Raw genomic sequence first — 27,127 nt, forward strand, 5'->3', positions numbered from 1 at the left:
CAAAAACTTTGTTGGATTAATTTGAAATTCATTGACTATCTCTACATTTCTTTTATTCCATGCACAAGCGCACTGTTCTATTGGGCATGCACAAACCTTCCTTGTATTCCCACATTGCATAGGGCCGGCCACAGCTGTGCTCACAGCTCATGGCCAAGTGGCATATTCAGAGGTCTGGCCATAAGAAGCTGGAGTAACAGAATATTTAGTTGTAGCACTACTCTAGCATCAGAGAAAAAAAAATACAAAATGATCTTTAAAAAAAAAATTATAACCCTTCCAGTGAATGAAACAAAGAAAACTATTGGCGGGTGGGGGGCAGGGGGGTTATGTGACAAATCATTCACCTTAGCCAGGGGTGCCTATAGGGTAGATCATACTCTAACAGTAGGTTGCAAACTGCTCGCCTGGGTAACATATGCATTGTACTCTATGGGCCATATGCAATTCACTTTTTCACCTTAGTTTTCACCTAGGGGATATTTTCAACTCTTGTAAATAAAATGCTTTTTAAGTTCCAAAATGTTTCAATACATGGCAGGGGTACATTGAAAAAATCTTTACAAGATCCCAAATTGTACAACTAATGAAATTCTTTGAAGACACAGAATGGTACTTATGGGCTGGTTTAGACGGGCGTTTTTGTGGCGTTTAACGCAGCGTTTTAGATGCAGCGTTTTTTGGGATCTACTGCCATCCCATGCAAGTGAATGGGAGCGTTTAGAGCTGGCTTTTGCAGGCTTTCATGAAAGCCTGGCAGTAGATCCCAGCGTTGCGTCTAGTCTCAAAAGCAACATGCTGCTTTCAGAGGCAGTAAACGCGAGGAAACAATAGCAGAGACCAGAACTGCTAGCCTTGAACGCTTTTCAAAAGCTTTCAAAAGCTAGCTTTTAAATGCTGGCGTTTAAACGCTGGCGTTTGAACGCAATGCCAAGCAAAAGCTCAGCAGACGCCCGTGTGAACCAGCCCTAAAAGGCAAAATAGGAGGCTACCTGGGGCTACTTGAAATGTAAGCTCTAACTTAACAACGTTTAGAAAGGGGAGCTACGTGGAAGAGAGCAAGGAGGGGGGGGGGTGGTGTGACCTGTGATTGTTATGGTTATGTTTATGTTGATTGTTAAAATCGATTTATTTTATTTCACTTCATTTTATAAATAAAAAATATGATGAATTGTTATTAAGGAGTGTTGACAATTTATAAGGACAGGCCCAACAAAGAGACTTGAGTTTTGGACACCTATTGATCGCCAAGAATTTTGTATCTCTTGTGATGTTATTATTCTACTTCTGTGTTTAATGATCATTGAATGTAACTTATTCATGATTCAGTATGAGGATTGTTAAAAGTATTAAGAGTTCAATGGCTTTGATTTACTGATGTCTAACCATGCTGAATCAATAAAAAGAAGGTTTTTTTTAAAAAAAAATGCTTTTTAAACCACCAGCAAGCAAATAAATACTCAAAATAATTTTGACAGTACTTTTTCACCTACATTCTGGTACTTTTTCTATTGCAAAAAAAGTTATTTTAAATCGAAGTTGAAAAATTCTCTTAGGCCAGGTTCACAGTGCACCTAATCCGGGACGGGTCCAACAAAACGGATCCGTTCTCCGTGCCATATGTTTTCATAAGTTTTGCTCACGTTTTACAACCATTTCGCATACGTTCTGTTCCGGTACAGTGTGGCCGAAAACGTATGGAAAATGGACAATGGGGAAGGAAAAAGGAGTTGGCTAGGGTGGGGTTTGGAGAAGGGGATGGTTTCAATAGTTGTTTTTATCTATTGAGTTGTAGATAAAAGTAGCGAGTAGTGTAGCTTCCAGTAGCCATGCTGCAGTGGATGGGTGATGTGGCTTGCAATGGGCCTATGTTGCAGTGTGCCTATGCAGCAGACAGCCAGCCTGGAACCTGCTGTGTCTGGCGTGGTGCGCATTGATCTGTGCCCCGTAAGTAGAACAATTCAAAACAGGAAGTGATCTTGTGGTACGATTCATGTACGTTTTCTAGCCAATGGGATCAGTATTGTCCGTTTTCCATTGAGATACATTGCTTACGTTCGGCATTCAGGTCCGTGTCAGTTTCGTGAAAATGGCACGGGTCGGGAACGTCCGATCAGTTTAGCGGAACGTAGGAAGCGGATCCGTTTTATAATACCAATGTGAACTTTCCCATTGAAATATATTGCATCCGTCTACAGATACGCTTCTACGCTCCACTTAACGCTCCGTTTTTTGTGCAATGTGAACCAGCCCTTAGGAGAAAACTCAAGAGAAAAAGCAAATAGCATATAGCCCTGTCTCTTTGACTTGGATGAGCTCAGTGCAACATACTGTCCTGAAGTTTTGCATAGCAGTGTAGAGGATTATGATGTGGGAAGCCATACATTTAGAAGCATTATGTGCAAATGCTGATAACAGTTTTGCTGGACACTAAACAGGATATTGTAAGCAAGATAGTGCGACTACCGTATATTCCGGCGTATAAGACGACTGGGCGTATAAGACGTCCCCCCAACTTTTCCGGTTAAAATATAGAGTTTGGGATATACTCGCCGTACAAGACTACCCCTCTTCCAACGCACATCAAATAAAAATTAAAAAAACATAATATACTGGTGTACTGGTGCTATGTATGAACAGATACTGGTGTTGTACTGTATGTGGTACTCAGTATATAGGCGATTGGTCAGCTCTCCTAGTCTCCCTGTTTATCACAGCGGTATGGAAGAATAGATTGCGCTGTGCCCATAAAACACTCCTCTTTCACCCTTCTGGCCCACCCTTGTATCCTATTTACCTCCTACTCTGCCTCTCAGATCTCATACATGTGCGCCAGCGCCGCTTCACCACAGTCCTCAGCAGCGAGATCTGAGAGGCGGTAACAGGATAGGGCGTATCACCCGGCATTAATGACACCCGGCGTATAAGACGACCCCTGACTTTTCAGATGATTTTCAAGGTTTAAATAGTAGTCTTATACGCTAGAATATACAGCATTTATTTTTTTTATTATCAAGCAGTTTTATTTGGCTTACTGAGGACGACTCTGACATGCATCTAACTGACTGGCGGCTTGTGGTAATCTGTGATGGACTGCCGCTGTGCATGTACTAGAGTTGCAGCTTGCATCTGTAGGTAGATTCTACCTGGTAGAGCATTTTCAATTCGTAATTTTAAAAGTAGCTTGCAAGCTCAAAATGTGTGGGTACCTCGGACATTGGCAATACACATTTGATCTGCTTAGAAATCTGCCTCAGGTTACTTCATGTAATGCTGGGGATAAAGGGTACGTTTCTGTACCGTGTATCGACCAGCTGATCCGGCCAGCTGATAATATTCAGCTGGCCCGTTCATGCCGCTCGACGCGCGCCTGCTCGATTCCCGCCGGCGGACAATGGCAGGGAATCGAGCGGTGATAAGAAAGCGCTGGCGGGGACGAGCGGCAATCGATCCGTGCGCACAAGCGGTGATGCGCCGGGATGCAGAAAACGAGCCGTGCATGCGCAGCTTAACACACAGAAAACCTGTACTGGCCAACCATTACTGTTGAGCAGCCTTTCTCAACCTTTTTACCCTGGAGGAAGCCTGTAAATATTTTTGGATTTCAAGGAACCCCTGTAAACAATTTTTTGATCTCGAGGAACCCCTGCATTTATTTTGCAGGCGGCATGGTCTTTAAAAGTATGCGTGGCTGTTTATTTCACTACCCCCTATGACATTGACACTCACTATACTGTCTCCTGAGCCCCCAATTTAGTGCTTCTTGTTACAGTACCACCTATTATAATGTGCTTTACTATACTTCCCCACGATGGGGGAAAATGCCAAGGAACCCCAGCAGAGTGCTCAAGGAACCCTGGGGTTCCAGGGAACCCTGGTTGAGAAAGCCTGCTGTAGAGCTTAGGGGCAGTGGAGATGCACCATTTCCTGTAACATTGGGTTACTCATTTGCTTGCAGCAGTGCCTGATGTGAAAGCTAAACAATGCTTTTCCATTTTTTCTGTAGTTCTGAAAATAGAGTATGTAGTTTTCAGATCCATTGGACTGCTATCTCCTCATCTCTCCATTGTTAAGCAATATTTCACTTTCACTGAGCAAACCCCACAATGTATTTGGGACACACTGTAAGCACAAAACAATAAAGAGAAGCGTTTACAGACGTTTGCCAATGAACAACCCAGATTTGTCACAGTCCCAGTTCTCAGGCATCTACTGATCTTTCATTAAGGGCTGGTTCAGACGGGCGTTTTTGTGGCGTTTAACGCAGCGTTTCAGATGCAGCGTTTTTTGGGATCTACTGCCATCCCATGCAAGTGAATGGGAGCGTTTAGAGCTGGCTTTTGCAGGCTTTCATGAAAGCCTGGCAGTAGATCCCAGCGTTGCGTCTAGTCTCAAAAGCAACATGCTGCTTTCAGAGGCAGTAAACGCGAGGAAACAATAGCAGAGACCAGAACTGCTAGCCTTGAACGCTTTTCAAAAGCGTTCAAAAGCTAGCTTTTAAACACTGGCGTTTAAACGCTGGCGTTTGAACGCAATGCCAAGCAAAAGCTCAGCAGACGCCCGTGTGAACCAGCCCTAAGGGTTAAGTGTACAAACTTAAGAGTACAGCTGGAGATCCCTGTATGATGATCTCACCACTGAACCATGAGTCATTTTCTCTCCACACTGATGTCAGGACAGCCATCCTCAGGAGTGGCATCCACAGTCATTCAGAAAAATGATTCTGAACAAGAGCCTAAGCTAGCTAGAAGCTGCCAGCGGTGTCACAGCAATGTCTAGAAGCATCATGTCATAGGAATCCCCCCACCACCCACCCCTGCTACTGATATAGACAATAGAGTCAGCAGCCACTAACAAATCTCTGAGAGTCAGGGAGTGGTTCCTGCCAAAATATAAAAGCAGATGGTGAAGGCTGATAAAGGCAGGAAGTGAGAACATGGATACAGACTCTACAGTGAAACACAGGGTCCATTTACACTACATCAGATGCTCTCATTTATAACCAAAAGGACAATGGATTCTCTAAGTAAGGCTCAGTTCACTTTATAAGCATTTTAACTGAAAGCTTTTTCACAATGCACTGCTATGGAAAGTTAACACATCAGTTTTCAGCATATACATGTAGTATAAAAGAGGACTTAGCAAGACAACACCTTTCCACTGTATTGTTAGAAGTCAGTTTAACATTATAGGCTGATCAGGGCAAATTAAAAAAAAGTTCAAAGAAATGTGCTAATTTTAAGTATAACTAAAAGATTTACTACAATGAATGTATATACAAAAAACAAAAAAAAAAAACATCTAGTTGTAAAATCATAGTGTATCCTAACAGTTGATGAAACAATGCATTTCATTATGTAGATACATTTGGCCCATACCCTATTTACTTTTCTTCTGAGTTTACTCCAAGTAGATATTTTCAAACCTAACTAGTGTTGATTTTTAAATTTGTTATAGCGAATTCAAATCTGAATACTCCCGACCTCCGCTGCTCAGCATCCAAACAAGTAGACAGGGCCAGGAGGAGTTCACTGCCCTGCGCGTTATGTTGCTTTTCACGTGACTCTGATACATCCACTATCCGGTTTAAGTAGGAAGTATCAGAGTCATGTGAAGCCCTCAGTTTTTGAAGAAAATAATACTACTGTATCAAATATATTTGTTACTTGGCTAAGAAATACACGGAGTGGCCAAAAATTAGTAATACCCCTTACTTGAAAGTTAACTAATCCAATAGTGATGTAGAGTGACGTAAGAATGCAGAGTTGCTTATATAAGGAAGGCTCAGCTTCATACGACATAGTTATCATGGAAATTAAAGTGAACCTCCGGATTAAAAAATCTACTCAGCAGAACTGAAAAGGCTTGGTGTTTCTTTAACAGTTTCACTAACAGTTTCACAGCATCAGAACTTAGTTTTTCTTACCAAAGCATCATTTTTAGCTGCATTTTTACCTAAGCTCCACCCATCAAAGAAAAAAAGCCCGGGCTTTTTTTCCCTGATGCTGTGCAGAGCATGATGGGATTTCCTATGTTGTTATTCACGTTATCTAGCAACTGGGAGGGGTGATCAGCACACAGGATAGTTGGAACTGTGTCTCATGCTCCCTGTCACCTCCTTTCAACCAAAAAGATGGCTGCCATCATGAAATCAAACATTTGCCTGTTCTTTTAAAACAGGGTGGGTAAGAGATATTACCTATTTTAATTAACATAACTAATGTAACTTAATGACAGTATGTTTGTTTAGGCTGGAGTTCCTCTTTAATGTCAAAATGTTTAAAACAAAAGATTTAAGCGATTTTGAATAATGGATGATTGTCTATGCAAGAAGAGCTGCTAGCATTTTCTCACCCAACAGTATTCTTGGGTGTTGTATAAGAGGAAACAGGATGGCGTGGCACTTCTCCTTTGAGGGGTGCGTTGCTTCCAGTCTTGGTGCGAGTGCGGCGTGCCCAAGGTGATCAATATATTAGCTGACAGGCTATACTTTCATGTGCTTATAGGCAATTGCTTATACAAGACGTGTGCTCCGCTCCACATTTGGGAAGGAAGAGGCTTGAACATTATGCATATAGAAACAGATAGCGTGCATCTTCCGTCTTAAGCATGTAGATTTATTGCCAGTGTTATACATCAACATTGTATTCTGTGCATGGCGTATTCATAACTGCATACAAAATCTGCATAGTATTGCACATATATAGTACCTTGCGGCTCCTTGTGTGGGCCTGTCAGTGTAGGAGGTGGGAGTGAGGGACTGATGTGGGCCTAGCGACGGCCGTTTCGCGTCCTCCTGGACGCTTGGTCACGCCGTGTTCCACTGCGAAACGGCCGTCGCTAGGCCCACATCAGTCCCTCACTCCCACCTCCTACACTGACAGGCCCACACAAGGAGCCGCAAGGTACTATATATGTGCAATACTATGCAGATTTTGTATGCAGTTATGAATACGCCATGCACAGAATACAATGTTGATGTATAACACTGGCAATAAATCTACATGCTTAAGACGGAAGATGCACGCTATCTGTTTCTATATGCATAGTATTCTTGGGTGTTTAGAGAGTTGCTGTATAAGAGAAAAAACAAAAAAAAACAAAAAACACTTCAAGCGATAAGGACTATTCTGATCGACAAAAAAAAAAAAAAGCTGGGAAACGAGAGAGGTTAAAGTTGAGTAGTATGCATATTTTGCCAAGTTGATCCAATATGCAATAAAGATTAAGTAAAGAGATAATACGGTTAGTGATAGATTAATGTCACATCATAGGCAAACATGCTTATTGTGCATTATATCACTGCTATAGAAATACCACTATTATCAGTGGACGGCCTCATCTTAACATTTAGAACACACACAGTGAACAAGCTACAGTATGTGCATAATACTGTATAAACAGCAATAACATATTGAACAGTATACAATATTGGTAACAGAAGTAAAGAAGTATGTGATGAAAGGGTCAGGTCATAAGGATATGGAATGATAGACAAGAGAATCAATCTAGGACATGGTGAATGTATCTGAATTTATCCCAATGGATTTCCAGTGGTCCAGACAGAATGGATACCGATATATCAAAAGCTTGACCAAACGATAGTTTTTATTTTTAATGAAATATATTAAGGGTGATAAAAGACATGAGAAGGTGCTTAATAGTGCATGTACTTAATAGGGTTCATAAGTGTACAACGTATGATTAAGACCTGACAGATAAAACTTCTAAATGGACCCACTAACATGTATGACTACTCAGTCCACAGAAACTGAATGAACTATATAATGTATCACCATCTAACGCTGGGAATACACAATGCGTTTTTTAGGGCAGATAGATGGATCGATCTCACTTTTGATCGTTTTACCGCTTGATTTCTCATAGAAGTGAATAGAAATTGATTTTTAAAAAAATATAAGAGAATCGAGCGGGAAATAGAGCGGAAAAACGAATCGAAACACTTTCGAACGGCAAATCGACCGCAAAAACGCATTGTGTATTCCCAGCATTACTTCTGAAAAGTTTACAGCAGGTTTTCTAAGCTGCAGTAAATAAGACGCAATCAGATAATACAATTATAGTAACTCACAAATCTTCTTTATAATCATTAAGCTTCTAATGAGTAATACAGTACATAGAGAAGTGTAAGCCTCTTGACTTCTTAACAGTTCAAGTCTTCAACAAAGCAAATGACCGCTGAAACCAAACAAATGTATATGCACTGTGGCAAGCTGCCATCCATTATCTAAATGTATTTATGAATAAGGTTTTTGAGGTTGTTCTCTGGGTGATTAATAAACATCTTACTTCATACTTATAAAAATAATAAGTGCAACTTTTTGAAAAGCTACGCTATAGGTGACCAATTAAAAAGGTTGGTATAATTTACAGCATTTGAAACAAATTTAAGTACTGTATATACTCAAGTATAAGCTGCCGCCATAACTTTTACCTTAAAAACGGGAATAAAAAAATGGATTGACCAAAGTATAAGCCGTGGGTAGGAAATGGAGCACCCACTAAGGCCCCCTAGTTCTAGTCATAGCATTAGCTTTGGACAGTATTGAGCAGTGCAGAGCTAACTATTACCTGGAATGCTCACGTTTTCCCCATGTAATGTATTTACAATATATACCGTTTAAAACAGTACTACAAAAGATGTTGCTGCCATATGAGCAGAGATCCCCCACTTTTGGGCCACTTATTTGGTGTATATATGGTAATGGGATAGTAGAAGATTTTTAATTTTTACTGTTATTTTACTTTAGCTGCACCTAACTGTGTTGTTACTTGAACCCTCTCTCTATCAATGCCTAACCCATATCGACAACACAATCGCCACCCCAACCCCCCCCCCCCCCCCCCCCCACACACACACACAGCATTTTCAGGCAACAACTGCACCAGCGTTACAGCTAAAATGCACCTACGCCAATATCCGCTGCTACAGTCACAACTGACATTGTGGTGTACGTGTCACCAATTTTTTTTTACCATTCCATTGCATACAACCAAATTACCTGTTTCAAATTGTTAAATGAACCCTATCTTCTATTACTGATCAATAATGCAATTATATTGCCCTGCTGAAGAGAACAGAGGAGCTCCAGGCTTACTGTTATTTACAAGCACCCCCCCCCCCCCCCCCCATCCCATAACATTCAATTACTTTCCCATATAATTTACAGCTGTGGCCATAGTCTTGATACTGAAAAGGCGGGGGGGGGGGGGGATCTACAAATTATTCCATCTGACTTTTCACAGCAGGTCAGTACTGTAGCGGCTAAAGTACTGCTAAAGTATGGATAATCTTTCAGATACTTTCCATCCTGAAGTCCACTGTATGCCATGTCTGCACAAATGAGCTTTCACAGGCAAACACATTTTATGACAGTCAATTAAAATGTCTATGCAGTGCCAATTCAAAAAACCAACAAGTAGAGAAAGGGAACATATTTCAAGATGTAAATATGAAGGTTTCCTTTCATTTTCTGTTACGTGGTGGCTAAAACTGAATTGGTTGCTGAAAACCCTATCTACATTTCTCCTTTTACCTTCTTTACATGTATTTGCAGTAAAAAAAAAAAAAAAAAAAAAAAAAAAAAAAGCACCATGCAGACAGTTCCTACAGTAGAGAGACCAGAACAAGATATATCTGTACAGGATTCCTGTAATACCTTGCTCTTGGTATATGTAAGCAGTCAGACTTTCTCTAGAACCATACAGCAAATATTCACATTGCTACAGTGATGAAACAAAGGAACTGGTTTGTATCTTCTCCTGACAGGGCTTTTTCTTTTTTTAAACTTCCTACTAACACATGCAGCCTGCTTCATACTGTAGTCATAATCTGCTGACAGGCGATAGTACAATGTAAGAGTATTGCTAGACTTCTAGATTTTCACTACACAATCCACCTTATACCAGTTAATGGTCAATGTCTTCCCGGTACTGATCACTTACTTGGTATATCACCTGGCACCAGTAGATAGAGAAGATTTCAGCAGATCCTATTCAATCACACCGACTGGGGAACTGCAGTATTATGGACAAATGTGTGCTCTATTGCTGCACCCAAAGTGCATGAAATGCTGGTAATGCTCAACAAATGGGTAATAGTTTTGGCTCATTTTTATTATCACTACACATACAAGAGTGCTCTGGGCCATGGCAGCTGAGGCAATTTGAGCCATTGAGAGGATTTTCTGGATTTTATCCGATGCTCTCCCTCTTTTCCCATTCAGTGACCATTGTCAGCATACACACAGCTTATGCTGGTGTGTGCATGGTACATATGGATGTGTTTTGGTAGCTCCTTTTGTCGGGGGTATTAGTTTGATGCATTATCTGTCCAAGGAGATGAAGTTAGGCGATGTGCTCCTAATTCTTAGATCGGCTTGACGCACTGAATGCTTGCATGTTTGTATTATGCGTGTTACAGAAACAGAGTTAGGACACATACTAACCGAAGAAGCCTCTATGCGGTGTATGTAACTACGCGAGATACTTTATTCTTGTAGGAACACTCCAGCTTTTGACTTGGCTTTTTGCCATGGAGAAGACAAATTTACAATGTATGGGAGGTTTTGAAGCCAATTTTCCTTCTCTTTCCTTTTGTGGACTACTCCCTTCAATGCGTCGATCACTTAGGTTGGTTTAATTCGGAAGTCGGCAAACCACATCTGTAGGTCTTGCAACCTTTGGGTTTTACTAGCATTGATTAGGGCAAAGGGGTTAAACCAAAAGATTAATTTTTTTTTCATGCATTAAAAGAAAATTTTAACAAAAAAGGAAAAGCAAGAAAAACAAAGAGAAGACGCAAAGAATAGAAGAAAAAAAAAATTTCCCCCACCCACTTTTATGGAACTTTTCCTGTTAATGGCAAGGGGCATGCATAACTGTCAAAGGAGGAGTTTGTCATACATACCTCTGTGTACATAGTTTACTTATTCAATTCGCTGTAGTTTTGCTTGGCTGTAGTGGCAAAAAAAAAAAAAAAAAAAAAAAAAAAAAAAAAACACCTTTCTTAATTAAAATTGACTGAAAAGAAGACATACCCCCTGAAGCTATCAGAAGTAACCTCTTGGATACATGTACCATGTGTTGAGTGCTTAAATACAGTTTACCTATAGATGGGTATGGTTTCCTTCCATAGCCCAAAAACAATTGGCCTATGAACACCAGGCAATGACTATGGTGAGAATTTGAATGCAATTTCCTCTGAAAGACAGTTTCCACTTTAACAAATTTGCGTGCATTTGTCCCAAGCAAATTCGCATACGTAATGTATTTCAATGGGCCTGTTCCTACTACAAGCAAAAATCGCCTTCACCCAACCCACAAAAAGTGGCTGCCCCAAACAACTTTTTGTGGGGTTTACGCATTTTGCGGGGGGTTTGGGGGGGGGGATGTTTACGCATTTTTGTGTGCGTATGTCAATAGTGATGAATGACGACAGGAAAATAAAATAATTTGCTTACGCATGCGAATTCGCATGAGAAAAAAAAAAGAAAAAAAAAAGCCACAAACACACACAAGTTCGCAAAAAAAAAAAGTTCTATGTGGATTTGCCTAGGTGTAGTGGAAACGGGCCCTTAGTGACATGACTATGGACTCTACCTACAGAAGATTCAGAACTAGGCTTCCTAACACTGCAGGGTGGCCCCTTGAGCACTTTGAGTCCAACAGGAGAAAAGTGCTAAACAAATGTTCGGATTATTATATAAAACATACAATGATAAAGAAACTGAAATTGTATCTCTGCATTGTGTGTGTAAGTCAGTACAATGCAAAGTACAGTATAACTTCAGCGTGTTTTGTGTATACAAATCTGAAAACGGCCAGTTAATAGCCTGGAGGAAAACATAATAGCTCAGATGAGGAACCACGCCTCTGAGCTGTAACTGAAATAAATGAGTCACTCACAGCCTAAATTACCAGCAGGAAGTGTATTTTCTGGCTGTAATACAGAATCTTCATGCAGTCTATCATGAGGAACATACAATGAAAGGTCTGCATACCAACACACCCAGCTTCCCTACAGATAAAGCAAACACTTGCAAGACAGATTTAAAAAAAAAAAAAAGTCACCATTAAGGGGCCCATACACCTAACGATTTTCCTGCCGATATACAGCCGATCCGATCACAGTGATCGAATCGGCTGTGAAATTGCCGCGCACACCGCTGACAGAATGATCGATTTCGGTCCGAAATCGATCGTTCCCGTCGATTCCCGTTGATCCGTCCGTGCGGAAGATTTTTCTCAGCAGCTCCACAGATTGTGATCGGTTTCAGGCTGAAATCGATTCACAATCTGTTTGCAGTAAAGTTGGCCATACGATCCCTCTCTGATCAGATTCGATCAGAGAGGGATCTATCTGTTGGTCGAATCTAATGGCAAATCGACCAGTGTATGGCCACCTTTACTGATGAATCTAATCGTCAGAAAGTGGACCACTTAAAGGTAACAAGAGGTGAGAATAATATGGAGGCTGCCATATTTATTTCCTTTTAAGCAATACCAGTTGCCTGACTGTCCTGCTGGTCCTCTGCCTCTTAAACTTTCAACCATAGACACTGAACATGCTTTAAAGCCAAGTCAGGCTAAAGTGTGTTAGCTTCGTTTTTGATAAGGTGAGACTATTGTTTCTCTGGTAATATTATGGAGGGGGGGGGGGGGGGGAGGTTGGTTGTTACTATGTTACTAAAATCAAGTTTACCTGCATGTGTACACATTTCCCTAAGTACGGTAAATGCTGACTCTATTTTCCTGCACATGTTTACGCGGGAAAGAATTTAAACAATGACTTCAGGAATTGCGCCCAGCGATGGTTTTCTTTGTTTTCTAAGGGCCAATTTCCATTACACGCACTGTGGCCAAACTAAAACCAATGCACACTAATGGAACAGTTTCCATTGCGTGATGGTTCTGCGGAGCGGTTCAGAGCGATCCAAGAATCTGCAGCGTGCTACAGACTCTCTCATGGCCACATTTGGCCACCGTTTCCTCCTATACACTTCTGCATCAGGAGATGCGGAAGTTACGCGAATGGGAGTGGAAGTGATGCGTAGTGGCATCGCATCTCTTTGGCTCCCATTCATAGTTATTACATAGTTATTTTGGTTGACAAAAGACATACGTCCATCGAGTTCCATCGCTAATGGAAACAGGCCCTAAAGCATTTCCTGAACAACAGTTGCTAAGTCCAACTGACAAAATAGTGTGCAAGTGAGCAGAGAGGCTGGACAGTATCTTACTATTTTTGCACTGCCATTCAGGAAATGCTTTTGAAAACAAAGAAAACCCTGAAAATCCCCAAGAGGAGATGGACTGGTCCAAAACCTGTTGGATTCTGTCAGATTTTAACTGCTACTTTTTTCGTTGGAGCGGTCCTTTAAAAATGAATACGAATATCTGCTTTTGTACTGCAACATACAGCTAAGTACCCTTAACCATCTTAGCGGTATGGACGAGCTCAGCTCGTCCATCACCGCCGATGGCTGCCGCTCAGGCCCTGCTGGGCCGATTTCGATGAAATAAAGTGCAGCACACGCAGCCGGCACTTTGCCAGCCGCGTGTGCTGCCCGATCGCCGCCGCTCTGCGGCGATTCGCCGCGAGCAGCGGCGAAAGAGGGTCCCCCCAGCCGCCTGAGCCCTGCGCAGCCGGAACAAATAGTTCCGGCCAGCGCTAAGGGCTGGATCGGAGGCGGCTGACGTCAGGACGTCGGCTGACGTCCATGACGTCACTCCGCTCGTCGCCATGGCGACAGGAGAAGCCAAACACGGAAGGCTGCTCATTGCGGCCTTCCGTGTTAATTTTAGCCGCCGGAGGCGATCAGAAGAACGCCTCCGGAGCGCCATCTAGTGGGCTTTCATGCAGCCAACTTTCAGTTGGCTGCATGAAATAGTTTTTTTTTAATTTACAAAAAACCCTCATGCAGCCGCCCTGGCGATCTTAATAGAACGCCAGGGTGGTTAATGGCCCCTTTACACTTAAAAGCTCAAACCGGTAGCATTTGGTGCGTACACTTCCACGATTCAAAGTGATCACGATCAACGCTTTATTAAGCGCTGTACCGCAATTGCTCCAGAATCGCAACAAAATGCTGCAGGTGACACTTTTGTGATTGGCGCTACTCACCACCGATCGGCGCCAATCGCGACAGTGAGATCACGGCCATAGGGTTAGAATAGCACTAGCGCTTTAAAAAACGCTAGCAGTTCAGCAATTAGCGGAAATTCCCCGGTAATCGCCGTAGTGAGAACGGGCCCTTAGAAAATATGCCCAATTGGAGGTACAGCCTGCCTGCAGAGACACCTGGCCACCAACTTAGAGTACACACGCTGGTCTGAACTCGGCCGTGGCAGATGTTAATGCGTCAGATCAGTGTGTGTACAGCGACTGCATGACATCTGCTAAAGATCAGGTATGCCAGATCTTTAGCGCTCCCCAATGCCCCAGCACTCCCCACTCACATTGTTTTCCCTGCTCCCCCCACCAGAGGGAATTAACTCCTTCACACGTCCATTGGGCAACAGAGATCGTGCAAAAGATTCCCCCCCATGTGCACAGGGTTTAGATATATAGCAATTTACTATTGTTATATAAACAGCATAACCAAACAAAATATTTTCATATCGGTCAGAAAGATCTTACACCTTGGCAAGAAGGCAAACAGCCTGCCCAGTTTATCAAAGGTCTGTACAATCAGAAGAAAAGAAAGCTAAACCCTTAAACTGAAAAACAACATAGAACTTTACCTCAAATCCATCCTGACAGTTTAGCTAAGCAGAGAGCCACAACATACACAGTCCTTATCTTTCTAATACAGCATGACCAAGGAATTCTGGCTATGTGATTGCACAAGAGTCTGAAATAGCATTCCCTACAAGTCTTTGCTGTTTTGCGTGATTCATTGTTGCACTGCTGGATAGGAAATATCAACAGTCTCCATAAACTACATAGCAATGTCACAGTGTAATTTCCAAACGCCTTCTAGGATTTTACTGTCACATGCAGGAAAAAACCACGTGCCATCCTCTCACAAGAAATGTCATACTACCCCAACTACTATGGTGAACCCTGCAACATAACAGGATGATAGACGCTGGTGGATCCGCAGAGAACAGGATACTGAGCAGGAAGAGAGTTGAACCCCTCCGCTGCATAATCTGCATGGGGGGGGGGGGCTCCTTTGGCAAGCAATGCTGGGGGTCATATACAAGTGGCCCTCACTAGCTATCTAATTCTGGGTGGGGGAGAAGAAGAGATCTGGCTACATATACTGGGGAGGCCCTCCCCGGCTACCTAACACTGGAGGCTCCTATAGCCAGCTAGACATGAGGTTACATCTAGCTACCTATACTAGGAGGAGGGCCAAATCTGGCTACCCAATACTGGGGGTTCCCCTGGCTACCTGGACTGAGGGAAACGGGGGTACATTTATCTATCTAATACTGGGGGGGGGGGGGGTGGAGGAAATGTTCTTTGGATACCTTAACTGGCCCTCCTGAGCAATTTACGGTAATACTGGGGCAGAGCTAAATGCAAACCATGTTTGTATCTAGATAAAGGGGAAAGATGCACACAGGCAGATTTATATAGGTGAGAAGGAGGAGGTCTCAACTGTTTTCATGTGGAACGGATGGGAGCAGTTTGTGGTGGTGATGTATGACCTCAGTTACAGCATCTATTGGACATCTCCTCTTTTACATATGCATCTCCTACACTGACTGAACTCTGAAAAAATACACATGCCTATTGCCCCTACAGGCCTCTGTGGAGCCTGGACATATATCTCAGTATATTCTGTAAGGGCATGCTGGGAGATGAAGTTCCACTAAGTAAAATATATAATTCATCTTTGTGAAGCTGCAACTTCTGCATGTTCTAATAAAGATGAGTACAACATAATTCTACAGAGGCTAGGAGAAATATACTTTATATCAGCAACAGACTGTCTTTATGCTTCACTCCATGTCACACCCCATTGTAGCGGCTTGCAAAAAGAAGCATTAGCTTATTTATAAAAGGCGGCATCCTGTAGAGCTTAGTGCAGCTGACATGGGATGATGCGGTGCTGACTGTTGCAGATTACTTCATGTTGGAATCATGTAATGGCTGACCAGTAAGAGGAGAGATTGCATCTCCCTCTCTGTAGTTATAAGTAAGAAGACAGCAATTACAACTATTAAAATGTTAACTGTTTGCATGTGGAGCCTTCATTCACAAATAGCTGTCATGATTTGAGCTTTTGAACTTGAGGAACTGTAGTGAAAACAACAATGAATAAAATTACTTTTTTTAAAAAATATTTATAAATCAGTCACTGTTTGCCCATTGTAAAATCTTTCCTCACTGATTTACATTCTGAAATGTATCAAAGGTGGCAACATCTTTAGTCCTGTCAGGTGATCTCTACAGAATGATTACTGATAATTCCAAATCCGGTACAAAATATACCTGTCTCCCAGAATGCTCTGGGAGTGAGAGTTCTGCATAGCCGATCAGCCTAGGCTAAATATTACTGGAAGGGAAGGGCTTCACTCAAAATACAACAGTATATAGGAAGAGTTTCTGATGCTGAAACCAGGGGCATGACCATAAAAGTGGGTATCCTGAATAAGTTACAACATTCTACTACATGTCACTGCAGTGCTCTTTAATTTGGGTTATTTACAGCTCAGTTTTTAGGCCTCTTGCACACTGCACGTGATTCCGATTCAGATTCCGCTTTTTAATCAGTTTTTACATCCGATTCCGATTTGCAGTGTGCAGGGAGAAAACTGCAAATCAGAATCTGAATCTGATGTAAAAACTGATTAAAAAGCGGAATCTGAATCAGAATCGCGTGCAGTGTGCAAGAGGCCTTAAAGTGTAACTGAGCCAAAGCTCGGGTACACAAAATCAGATACTATCCTAAAGAGAGCACTGCTGCCACCCACTGAGTACACATCGCTGCGCGAGTGTCTAGAGGAGTCTTTTATTGACCCTACAGGAGCTTGATTACAGCGGCAGACAAGAGTTTTGCCCTCAAGTAAAGTAGTAGCAGTAGGGTATTGACAAAGGGGCCCTATGTGGCTCAAAATTATGGCTATATGTTTTATCTGGAACCAATAAAGATTCACCTTGGATGCGGCAGCTCTTTTTAATTGAATGTTGTACAGAGGGCATCATCCCTCTTTTTCCAGCTGATGCACTTCCACTACAGACAAGGAGTTTGATCCTTTAACCACTTGAGGACCACGGTGTTAAACCCCACTAGTGACCAGGCCATTTTTTACTAAATGGGCCACTGCAGCTTTAAGGACTCGCAACTCGTGCTGCCCCCCCCCCCCACACACACACACACACACAATTTTCTCCCCACCAACAGAGTGCTCTGTTGGTGGAGTCTGACCACTTCCCCAATGTTTAATTTTTTTTTATTATTTTTGTGGTGCATTTTTTTTTTTTTTATAATTTTCCCTCCCTCCCCCAGTCAGCCTATCACAGCAGCCAGCTGTAATAAGCTTAAAGGGAATGTCCAAGCAAAATAAAAAAATGAGTTTCACTTACCTGGGGCTTCTACCAGCCCCATGCAGTCATCCTGTGCCCTCGTAATCCCTCACTGCTGCTCCAGTCCCCCGCTGGCAGCTTGACGACCTCGGAGGTCGGCGGGACGCATTGCGTAAATTTTTACGCATTCCCGCTAGTGCAGTAACATTAACACATACATTTTTACGCATTACTGGTTTAATGCGTAAATTTTTACGCATTGAACCAGTAATGCGTAAAAATGTGTTATTGCTCCTGCATTCGCAGGAATGCGTAAAAATGTACGCAATGCAGCCCGCCAACCTCCGAGGTCGTCAAGCTGCCAGTGGGGGACTGGAGCAGCAGTGATTGACTACGAGGGCACAGGATGGCTGCATGGGGTTGGTAGAAGCCCCAGGTAAGTGAAACTCATTTGTTTATTTTGCTTGAACCTTCCCTTTAAGCCTATCACAGCAGATAGCTCCTGTGTCCTCCAGGGGGACAGCCGTGTGGCACGGCTGTCCTCAGTACAACGCTGCCTTAGATCAATTATTATTAGACGGCGATCGCCACTGAGAGACCAAAGGCGGAGCCGAGCTCCTTCATCAGAGCGGAGATGCGTGCACATCGGCACGTGTGCTCTACTGCAAGACCCATAAGAAACCATTCCCGCCAGTCGGCGTGGAGTGGTCCTGGGGTTGGCAGGTAGTTAATCTGTGTGAGATAACACAATAACTAACTGTTATATACTTACCTATAAACAGGGAAACCTCAGGATCCTATTGAGGCTTCCCTCTGTGGTTTGCTGTCCCCCGTCGCTGAGCGTGGCCCCCCAAAAGGTTAGCGACAAGGCATTGTTGCTAATCCTATCGGGGCCGTGCAGCTCCACTTCCGCATTCATGGCCCGCTTTAGAGGGTGGTCGCACTCAGCAACTGGGGGGCTTTGGACAACTGAGGGAAGCCTCAATAGGATTCTCAGGCTTCCCGCTCCATGGTAAATATTTCTTTTTGAATCTGAGCTTCGGCTTAAGAACTACAAATTTCACTGTAAGATCTGGGCCTGGTGCATATATTTAGCACCTAATTAAAAATAAATTTAAAAAAAAAAAAAATCTTTCCAGGTTTGCTGGAATCACTTAGGTGCTCTAAGGCCTTGTTCACATTATAGGCGGTTTTGTTAAATTTTAAGCGCTAGCGATTTGCTGGCGCTGGCGATTTGCTTGTGCAATGATTCTCTATGAGAGAGTTCATATCAGAGTGGTTCGTTTGCAATCCGCTTTGAAAAACGGTGCTTGGGCCATATTTTTTTTTTTTTTTTTTTTTTTTTTCTTTAGGCTATTTGCCTCAATGGAAGGTATAGGAAAAACGCAAAACTCACAAAATCACTTTTGGCAAGCGATTGCATGAGCGTTTTTTTTTTTTAAATACATTGTATTTGTTTCCGGATTTTTTTCTGGATCAAAAGACGGAAGCGCTCTGCAAAAGCGCTTACAAAAACGAGCAGAAAATGCTTTATAAAACTATTGAAAAAAAAAAAAAGAAGCCCATCGCGGAAGGACACGCGAGCCGAACGCAATGTAAACAAGGCCTAAGGCTACATTTGTCCATGCAGAAAAGCATCAACTTCCTGCTATGACCTTTACAGGTGCATGTAATGTGTTTTTTTTTCTGTGTGTTTCAGTTATCATTCAAATGAAAGAAAAAAAATTTAATTTTTACACACAAAAAAAAAAAAAAAAAAGAAAGAAAGAAAGAATAAATCTGAAGGGTTTTTTTTTTTCCCCAGCACCTAAAAACGCACATCAAGTTTTTTGGTGCGGCCCATAGAGTAAACATTATGTGCATTTCTGCATGCATTTTCTGCGCTGCAAAAAGAAAAAAAAAACACATATGATTCAAATAAGTGTGAACCCCTGCCCAAAAGGTACCCAATAATCATACAATTTTTAGCGAACAATCACATTTTCAATCAGGTGATTCAGATCACATTGTATGACAGCTGATAATCTGGTTGATCTTGAACAATTAGATTATTGATAGTTTCCTTAAAGTATACTTATAACTTCTAAAAATTAAAAAAAATAAATAAATACTTACCTAGGGAGGGGGAAGCCTCTGGATCCTAATGAGGCTTCCTCTGTTCTCCGCAGGCAGTTAGGAAATAGCTGAGCCCGATCTGGTCCGCTCTGCTATACAGGCGCAGACGCCTCACGCCTGTGCAATTGAGTAGACCAGATCAGGCTCCGATATTTCCGCCGTAGCTCATGGAAAAGCCGATGCAACAGCTCTGGATCCCCTCTGGTGAAGAGGACAGGGAAGCCTCTTTAAGATCCAGAGGGATTCCCCTCCTGAGGTAAGTTGCCCCAGGGGCACTATTTTTCCTTTCAGGTTTAATTTAGAGATCAACATGGTGACTTTTTCCATACATAGCAGCTGGTTTCAAAATCGGGAATAGCTTGGGTTCTTTTAAGTTGTGGTTAGTGTGGTTTGTCTTTTGGTCTCCTATACTTTCCTAGTGGTTTTGGGTCACCCCGAGCTGCTTGGGTAGAATACAAGCTGTGATGAATTATATAGAATCTTTTATTTTCCGATCTATATGATCTAATTGAAAATCCAATGGTTTACTAAAGATAGAAAATACAATAGTACTACCTAGCTAAACGGGAGTCAATGTTGAAAATTCCTTATAAGTGGGTTGCTGTATCATATTCAGGCTACCATTACCTTGAAAATGTAAAACACTAACACAAACTGAATGTAAGGATAAAAAAAAAAAATTAGGGGGGAAAATTAACTATAGGATATATATGAGAACCACATATTTTATCTCCTATATACTGTAACTGTTTAGATGATGGACACCTTTGCCTGCACTATATGCAAGTGCTTTCAAGTGCTGCATGGAAAGGTCTAGGAACTTACCACTAATCATTATTTCAGGGATTGTCATTGGTTCACCTAGTGTTGGAAACAGAGAATATGATGGCACTGGCATTGGATTGTGGAGTGAAAAAAATTACTATATCGAGAAGAGTTTTCTAAAACTCTTCTCTATGTTCAGTTTTACAAACTGAGGGGATATGATGGAGGAGATGGCATTGAGACAGTCAGGAATACAAGCTGTTAGATTAGCCAAGTCTGGAGCTAAATGGTAGATTTAGGTGTCGTCGGCATATAGGTGATATTGGAAACCAAAGGAACTGATGAGCTAACCAAGATCTAGATCAGCTAAAGATGCAGAGAGTGGGAGGTGGAGGCCGGAGTTGAAAGTAGCAGAGTAGTTTAGTGTTGTGGGACTGTGCAGGGCTGTGGAGTCGGTACAAAAATCAGCCAAAGTTTATGAAACCACCAACTCCCAACTCCTTAAAAATTGCTCTGACTGCTCGATTCGGACTACTAAGGCCTCTTTAACAGAGCGACGTTAAAGTCGCACGTTAGAAAATGTTTCAACACAGACTAACGCACAGCAATACTGTGCGATATTTACAGTACACACGTTGAGTTTGTGTGTAACGTGTAGCGTTATTAGAAAGTGCTGCATGCTGTGCGTTTAGCAATGAATCTGCTAAACGCATGCTCAGTAATTTTTTTTTTTTAAATGTAACGCGTGCGCCATTTTCATTCCATCATAAATACATGTGTTTTGTGTTTATTTTGTTATTGCGCATGCTCATTTTTTGTTTATATTTTTTTTTGGGGGGGGGGGGTTTGTTTATTTGTAGTATCCGAAGTAATCACTGTTATAATGTGAATCTTAATTTGTTTATTTTTTGTTAGTTTTTAATGTGGAACATTAACGTCGCATGAAAAATAGCATGCACACGCAACCAAGCACCATCTCTTCCTCCACATCAAAGCTTGATACACCAAACAGCCCACAATACTAAGCCAAACATTTTTTAAATTTATAGTCATCACTGTGCGACGAAAACAGCGCACCAAGAGACGCATAAAGAAAGAAGTCATAACACTTAACACAGTGTTAAAGAAGGCACAATAACATCTAAGTTAAAGTCTATACGCGTTGTGTTAGGGACGCGTTGTGTGACCTTAACGTTGTACAGAAACGCAACATCCTACTGTGAAAGAGGCCTTAGTCTAATACTTACCAGGACTGTGGAGTTGGTAAAAAAAAAAAAAAATCATCCGACTCCGATTCTTTACTTCATGAAACCACCGACTCCAGGCACCCAAAAATTGCCCTGACTCCTCGATTCCAACTCCCCGGGACTGTGAGGAGATTAGGGAGGAAAGGTATGAGTGTTTGGCAGCTGAAAGTTTATGTAGAGCCTCTTTGTAACTCTGGAAGTGCTCAGGCAAGTCATTTTTTAACAGCATCTTAGAGCTACCCAGGAGCAATGTTTCTGTAGTTTGATTTCCTTGTTGAGCCAGAGTTGCCAGTGGGCCCAAAGTCTGAACCATGGAGGAGGGAGACACAGAATCAAATGCTGATATTAATTTGCAGTTATAGTGAGCAGCTGCTAGATCAGGGTCAGGCTGGATGGAAGGAGAGAGGATTTGAGTACGTTATGATCCGACAATGGGAGGGAGGAGTTGGTAAGGTTGGATAGGGAAAAGCATCTAGTGAAGATTAGGTTGAGTGTGTGGCCATTAGCATGGGTTCCGGTGGTGGACCAAAGTGTGAGGTCAAGGGAGGTGGTAAGTGACAGGTACCTAGAGGCACAGGAGTTGTCAGTGTCGATGAGGATGTTGAAGTCCCCGATGATGACTGAGGCAATGTCAGTGGACAGGAAGATGGAAAGCCATGCTGAAAAATGGTCAAGGAAAGACTGGCTGGACATGGGGAACTATAGGCTACAGAAATTTTAAAGTGAAAGGGGGAATAGACTCGAACCGAGTGGACTTTAAAGGATTAAAAGCAGCTTCCGTATCTTTCTCACTTTAATGGAAAGTTTAATGTAGTGTGTCAGGATCCGGCCCCGCGGCAAGCCTGCAAAAACAGTTCCCAACTGTGGGTTTGACCAGATAGAGAGGGGAAGCAGCCTTAGTCGAGCTAACACAAGGCTGTGACCCCTCAAACACTTCTCACTGCCACCACTAGCTGCCGCTAGACACTTCCACTCTGCTGTCGAGTGATCTGCACGCAATCCGCGTTTTCGTAGTCAGGTCAGCTTTGCGCTCTAGGCCGAATACAGGAACGCCACGCACACACAGTAAAATTGTACAGTAGCAAGGCACAATCAGGCATTGACTTTGTAACGCAAGTTACACTGCAGTCTCTTCTAGGCTATGAGCGTTAGGTTAGTACAGCAGAAGTCAAACTTATTAAATAACAATTTAATATTCCAGAAAAAAGTGGAACAATGCAGAAAAAAAATATACAAAAGGATTTAAAAAAAACAAAGTAAAAAAAATTACAAAATAAAAGTTACAAAAAAGGGTACACACAAGGATATTTGCTTACCAAAATAAACAGGGAGCAAGATAGAAGACCCTTGGACTTGGTTTTGTGGACGGACACAGTTCTGATTGGATCAGGAGTCCACCTAGCTTCAGCTACCGTCAGGAGCGGACTGATTTTAGGTATCTGCCCCTGGCTTTTAGGCTGGGAGATTTGCCTTGAGGCTGCAAGCCCGATTGGAAGGGGGGGGGGGGGGGGGGGACTAGTTTTAATTAAATTTCCAGACATAATTTAAATCCCCGACTGTTCAGTTTGTCATATCCTTTCTGTGATATGCGAACTTCACAGGTTTTTCCTGTCCAACTTTTGATCTTTGCAGATTTCAAACACTCAAATGCTTCCAGCACAATATTCAGACCACAGGTAAAATTCTATCTTAACACACATCAAAAGATATCTTCCTGGCTGTCATATGTAAATTCCAAGGCTTTTCCTCTCCCACCTTGAACTTTGCAGACTCAATTAGTCCGATTGTATTTTGGCCAACAGGTAGCTGTTTACATGAATACAAAGTTCAAAGCAATGCAACACTTTTTCAGGATGCCGGACAAAAGAGGGGTCATTATCTAATTACATAAGGAACTCACATTAGCAGCCCGGTGTCCAATTACCCTGAAGCCAGCTGGCTTTGAGCAGACTTACACCTCTGAAAGATACACAGCAGATGGAAAGTGAAAAATATGGCTTCCACAAGATACAACATGGCTGCTATGTTCTGCATATTACCGTACATATCATCATCACCACAATATATTATCACATAGTGAAAGTCCGGTAAGGAACCCATTATGGACCTTCATGAAATCATGCGACTGATAAATGCCACACAAGCCTGTGTCTCTATGTTGTCACTGCTAAGTGGCATCAAAACAAAATAACCAATCAATGAATCTGTTCAGATAGCGGAGGACCATGGCATAATATTTAGACCAAATAAGGTACATGTCCACCAGTTATCACAGCACTCTGTTCCTATGTTGTTGGTAGCCAAGCTTCAGCAAAAGAACAGTCAAGCTGCTGGTTAGAAGAGTATTGGAATATAATGTTTGGCTAATAAAAAAAAAAAAAAAGACCAAACCAATTTCAAACCAACATGTAAAAGAAATCTTAATTATGAATCCATCTTATGACATGGATAAATTCATGCAAGATCAGGATCCTTTCACACTTGTCTGCAGCTGGCAGATGGTGTAATGGTTAAGGGCTCTGCCCCTGACACAGGAGACCAGGGTTCGAATCTCGGCTCTGCCTGTTCAGTAAGCCAGCACTAATTCAGTAGGAGACCTTTGGCAAGTCTCCCTTACACTGCTACTGCCAATAGAGCGCGCCCTAGTGGCTGCTGCTCTGCTCTGGCACTTTGAGTCCGCAAGGAGAAAAGCACAATATAAATGTTATTTGTCTTGTCTACTTTAATGTGCATAGCAATGAACATTCATTTTATCATGCAATTACATGTAAATAAATGCACCTTTTAACATGAATTTTTGTGAACAAACCACTTTGTCTAAAGTACGATGAACTCATAAGTGTGATCAGGGGTTACAAATGAGGCGTATAAGTTGGTTATTATACAATTACAATGAATAAACCAATGTGTTCTTTGACTTACATGTTGCCACTTGCAAAAAACGCTACTTGGTCACAAAGAATGGCAGTTAAAATACACTTTGTTGTGTTATGCCTGGTACACACAATGAGATTTTCTGACAGATTTACTGCGATCAACTATTTCCAACATGTCCGAACTGATTTCCAATCGATTTTCCGGTCAATTATCATAAAAGAGAATGGGAAGAAGAAAACAAATGGATCGGAAATAAATTTTCCATTCACGTCTATGAAAAATCGATCGGAAATCAGATCGGACATGTTGGAAATAGTCAATCTGGCAGTAAATCTACCATAAAATCTCATTGTGTGTACCAAGCATTACATACACAGTGGACGTTGATTGCAGGGCTGTGGAGTCGGAGTTTCATAAACTGAGGAGTCGGAGTCGCATGATTTTTGTACAAAATCCACAGCCCTGTTAAGTATTAGACTAAGGAGTTGGAGTCGAGGAGTCGGAGTCTGAGCAATTTTGGGTACCCGGAGTCGGAGTCGTGGTTTCGGAAACTGAGGAGTCGGAAGATTTTTGTACCGACTCCACAGCCCTGGTTGATTGTGCCAAATCTGTGCCCATTTCAATTGTAGTGTCATCTCACCCTGGAGTTGGCAGACTTGTATTTAAACTAGAACACTGCGAGGTAAAGATGAGCTTTGAGGGCTGGTTCACACGGCAAGAACTTTTTTTTTAAGCTCTAGTGATCTGAAATGCTAATGCAATGCTATGGGGGAGTTTTACAAAATCACATCACTCCAGTTAGAACACACACATAGGATAACATTAGCAAGGGCTTTTCAAATCACAAAGCACTTAGAAAAGCTCTTGTAGTGTGAACCAGCTGTAAATTAGACTTTCCAGCAGTTTCTTGCTCCACAGGAACTGGAATTAGGGAAACCTGAGCCAAAACAGTGGAAAATGCTAATCCAATACATAAGGTAATGATTATTGGTAATTGACAGCATTATTAATAAGTTGATCTGTCAGTTTATTATTCAATAGATCTTAAAGTTGCAGTTTAGGACCCACTTAAAAACTCAATATAATTGTAAATACACACAAACACAAAAAAGGTTTAAATAAAATCCACATATCTACAGCCAGATGCACATCTAGTCATATCACTATGCACATAATAACTGGATTGCACATTCCAAATGTGGGTACAGAAGATCTGTGCCAGTGGCACAGTCTAAACATTTGCTGGGGCTGTGTTGTGTGGTTATGCCTCTGTTTACCTTAGAAGGCATAATGCCCTTGCAGTGCAAAAATAAATATCACAGCTTGTGATCATCTGCTTTTAAAATGGTGTATGGAGCATGTGTATAATACTGTAAACAGCACAAGAAGCATGTACAGGGCAACTGAAAAGCCAATTTCCATATTCAGTGCTCAAATCAAATGCCCTTGTAGGTATCCAATCACCTTGAGGAAATGATTAAAAAGACAAAAACAGAATCATACAAGACACAAACACACACACACACACACAACTTCTAGCAGCCTCAATAATATATGATCTACCATTGCCCTTGCATTGATTTACCCAGTTTTTCAATTCCCCTCAATAAATACAAAATGACAATGTGGGCGTTTGTGTGATTTCATGTATGCATGCGTGTCACAAAAGCCTTACATAAATCAAGGTTCTGACAAAAAGTCTTTGCAGCAAGAAGATATAAATACCCCTAGTATTGTCACAACACCCCAACAGTGACAACAGGTGTATGGGATTATGCCACAGCAAAGTCCCTGTAAATTCTAGGCTTTATGCAGGAGAGATAATGGTCTTCAGTGTTATGTTATTAACAGATTTTGGTGTTATTTTTTCATAGAAAAAAACAATACTAAACAGAAACTTACAAAGGAAACGCACATCAGCCTGCAGTATAGCACAGATCAGGGTACAGCATAGAAGAGATATATAGCCTGACAAGTATTTGGCAAGTAAACAGTCTGCTTTTGGGCTGTGAATTGCAGCTAATCCTGTTGGGTTATAGGAGGAGCCAAATGATGAAAACAGAAAGTCATCACACAGAAGCTGAATCATATGTGCAGATGTGTATATGCATTATTATATGTGACAAGAGCCAGTCCCAGCAGGATATGAATAACATGCTATGTGATTCAGGAAAAGCCATCAGCTGAACTCACCTATTCAGCAGCAGCAGTAGCAGCAGTAATGGCTGATGTGTGGCAGCAGGATGAATGGTGCACAGCCTGATGGTGATGTGTCCTGGACATGAAGCCAGGCGACCAGTTATCCAGCACTGATAGTGTCCCGCTTGTCAGCCCCGCTCTCTGCTGTCACCCGGTAGCAGATGCACAGACTCTGCTGCAAATTATCTATGTACTATATAGTATATACAGAGATGCGGATAAACACCAAACTCGTGCGGGATGATCAGTATCCGGATGCGGCGGGCGCTCATTCACCAGCGATCAAAGGTTAGAGGTGATTCTACCCAACTCCTAGAATACAGAACCCAACTCCTAGAACACAGTAACGTGCCCCTGCTCTAACACCGGCCGGCGATCTGCTCGCAGCGCTCCCGCCCCTCGCTCTATCTCAATCCCAGGG

General features: G+C 42.0%; 1 protein-coding gene across 1 annotated transcript in view; it reads right to left on the reverse strand.

Annotated features, from left to right (window-relative positions):
* The window catches only part of TRAK1 (trafficking kinesin protein 1), a 318,154-nt gene extending 291,337 nt beyond the window's left edge, over window positions 1-26,817 (reverse strand). Inside the window, exon 1 of the mRNA XM_068236310.1 lies at window positions 26,701-26,817. The gene's annotated coding sequence lies outside the window, so the exon portion shown is untranslated. The remainder of the gene's footprint in view (window positions 1-26,700) is intronic.
* Between the last annotated feature and the right edge of the window lie 310 nt (window positions 26,818-27,127).

Source organism: Hyperolius riggenbachi, chromosome 5 (assembly GCF_040937935.1).
Source record: "Hyperolius riggenbachi isolate aHypRig1 chromosome 5, aHypRig1.pri, whole genome shotgun sequence".
Lineage (NCBI taxonomy): Eukaryota > Metazoa > Chordata > Amphibia > Anura > Hyperoliidae > Hyperolius > Hyperolius riggenbachi.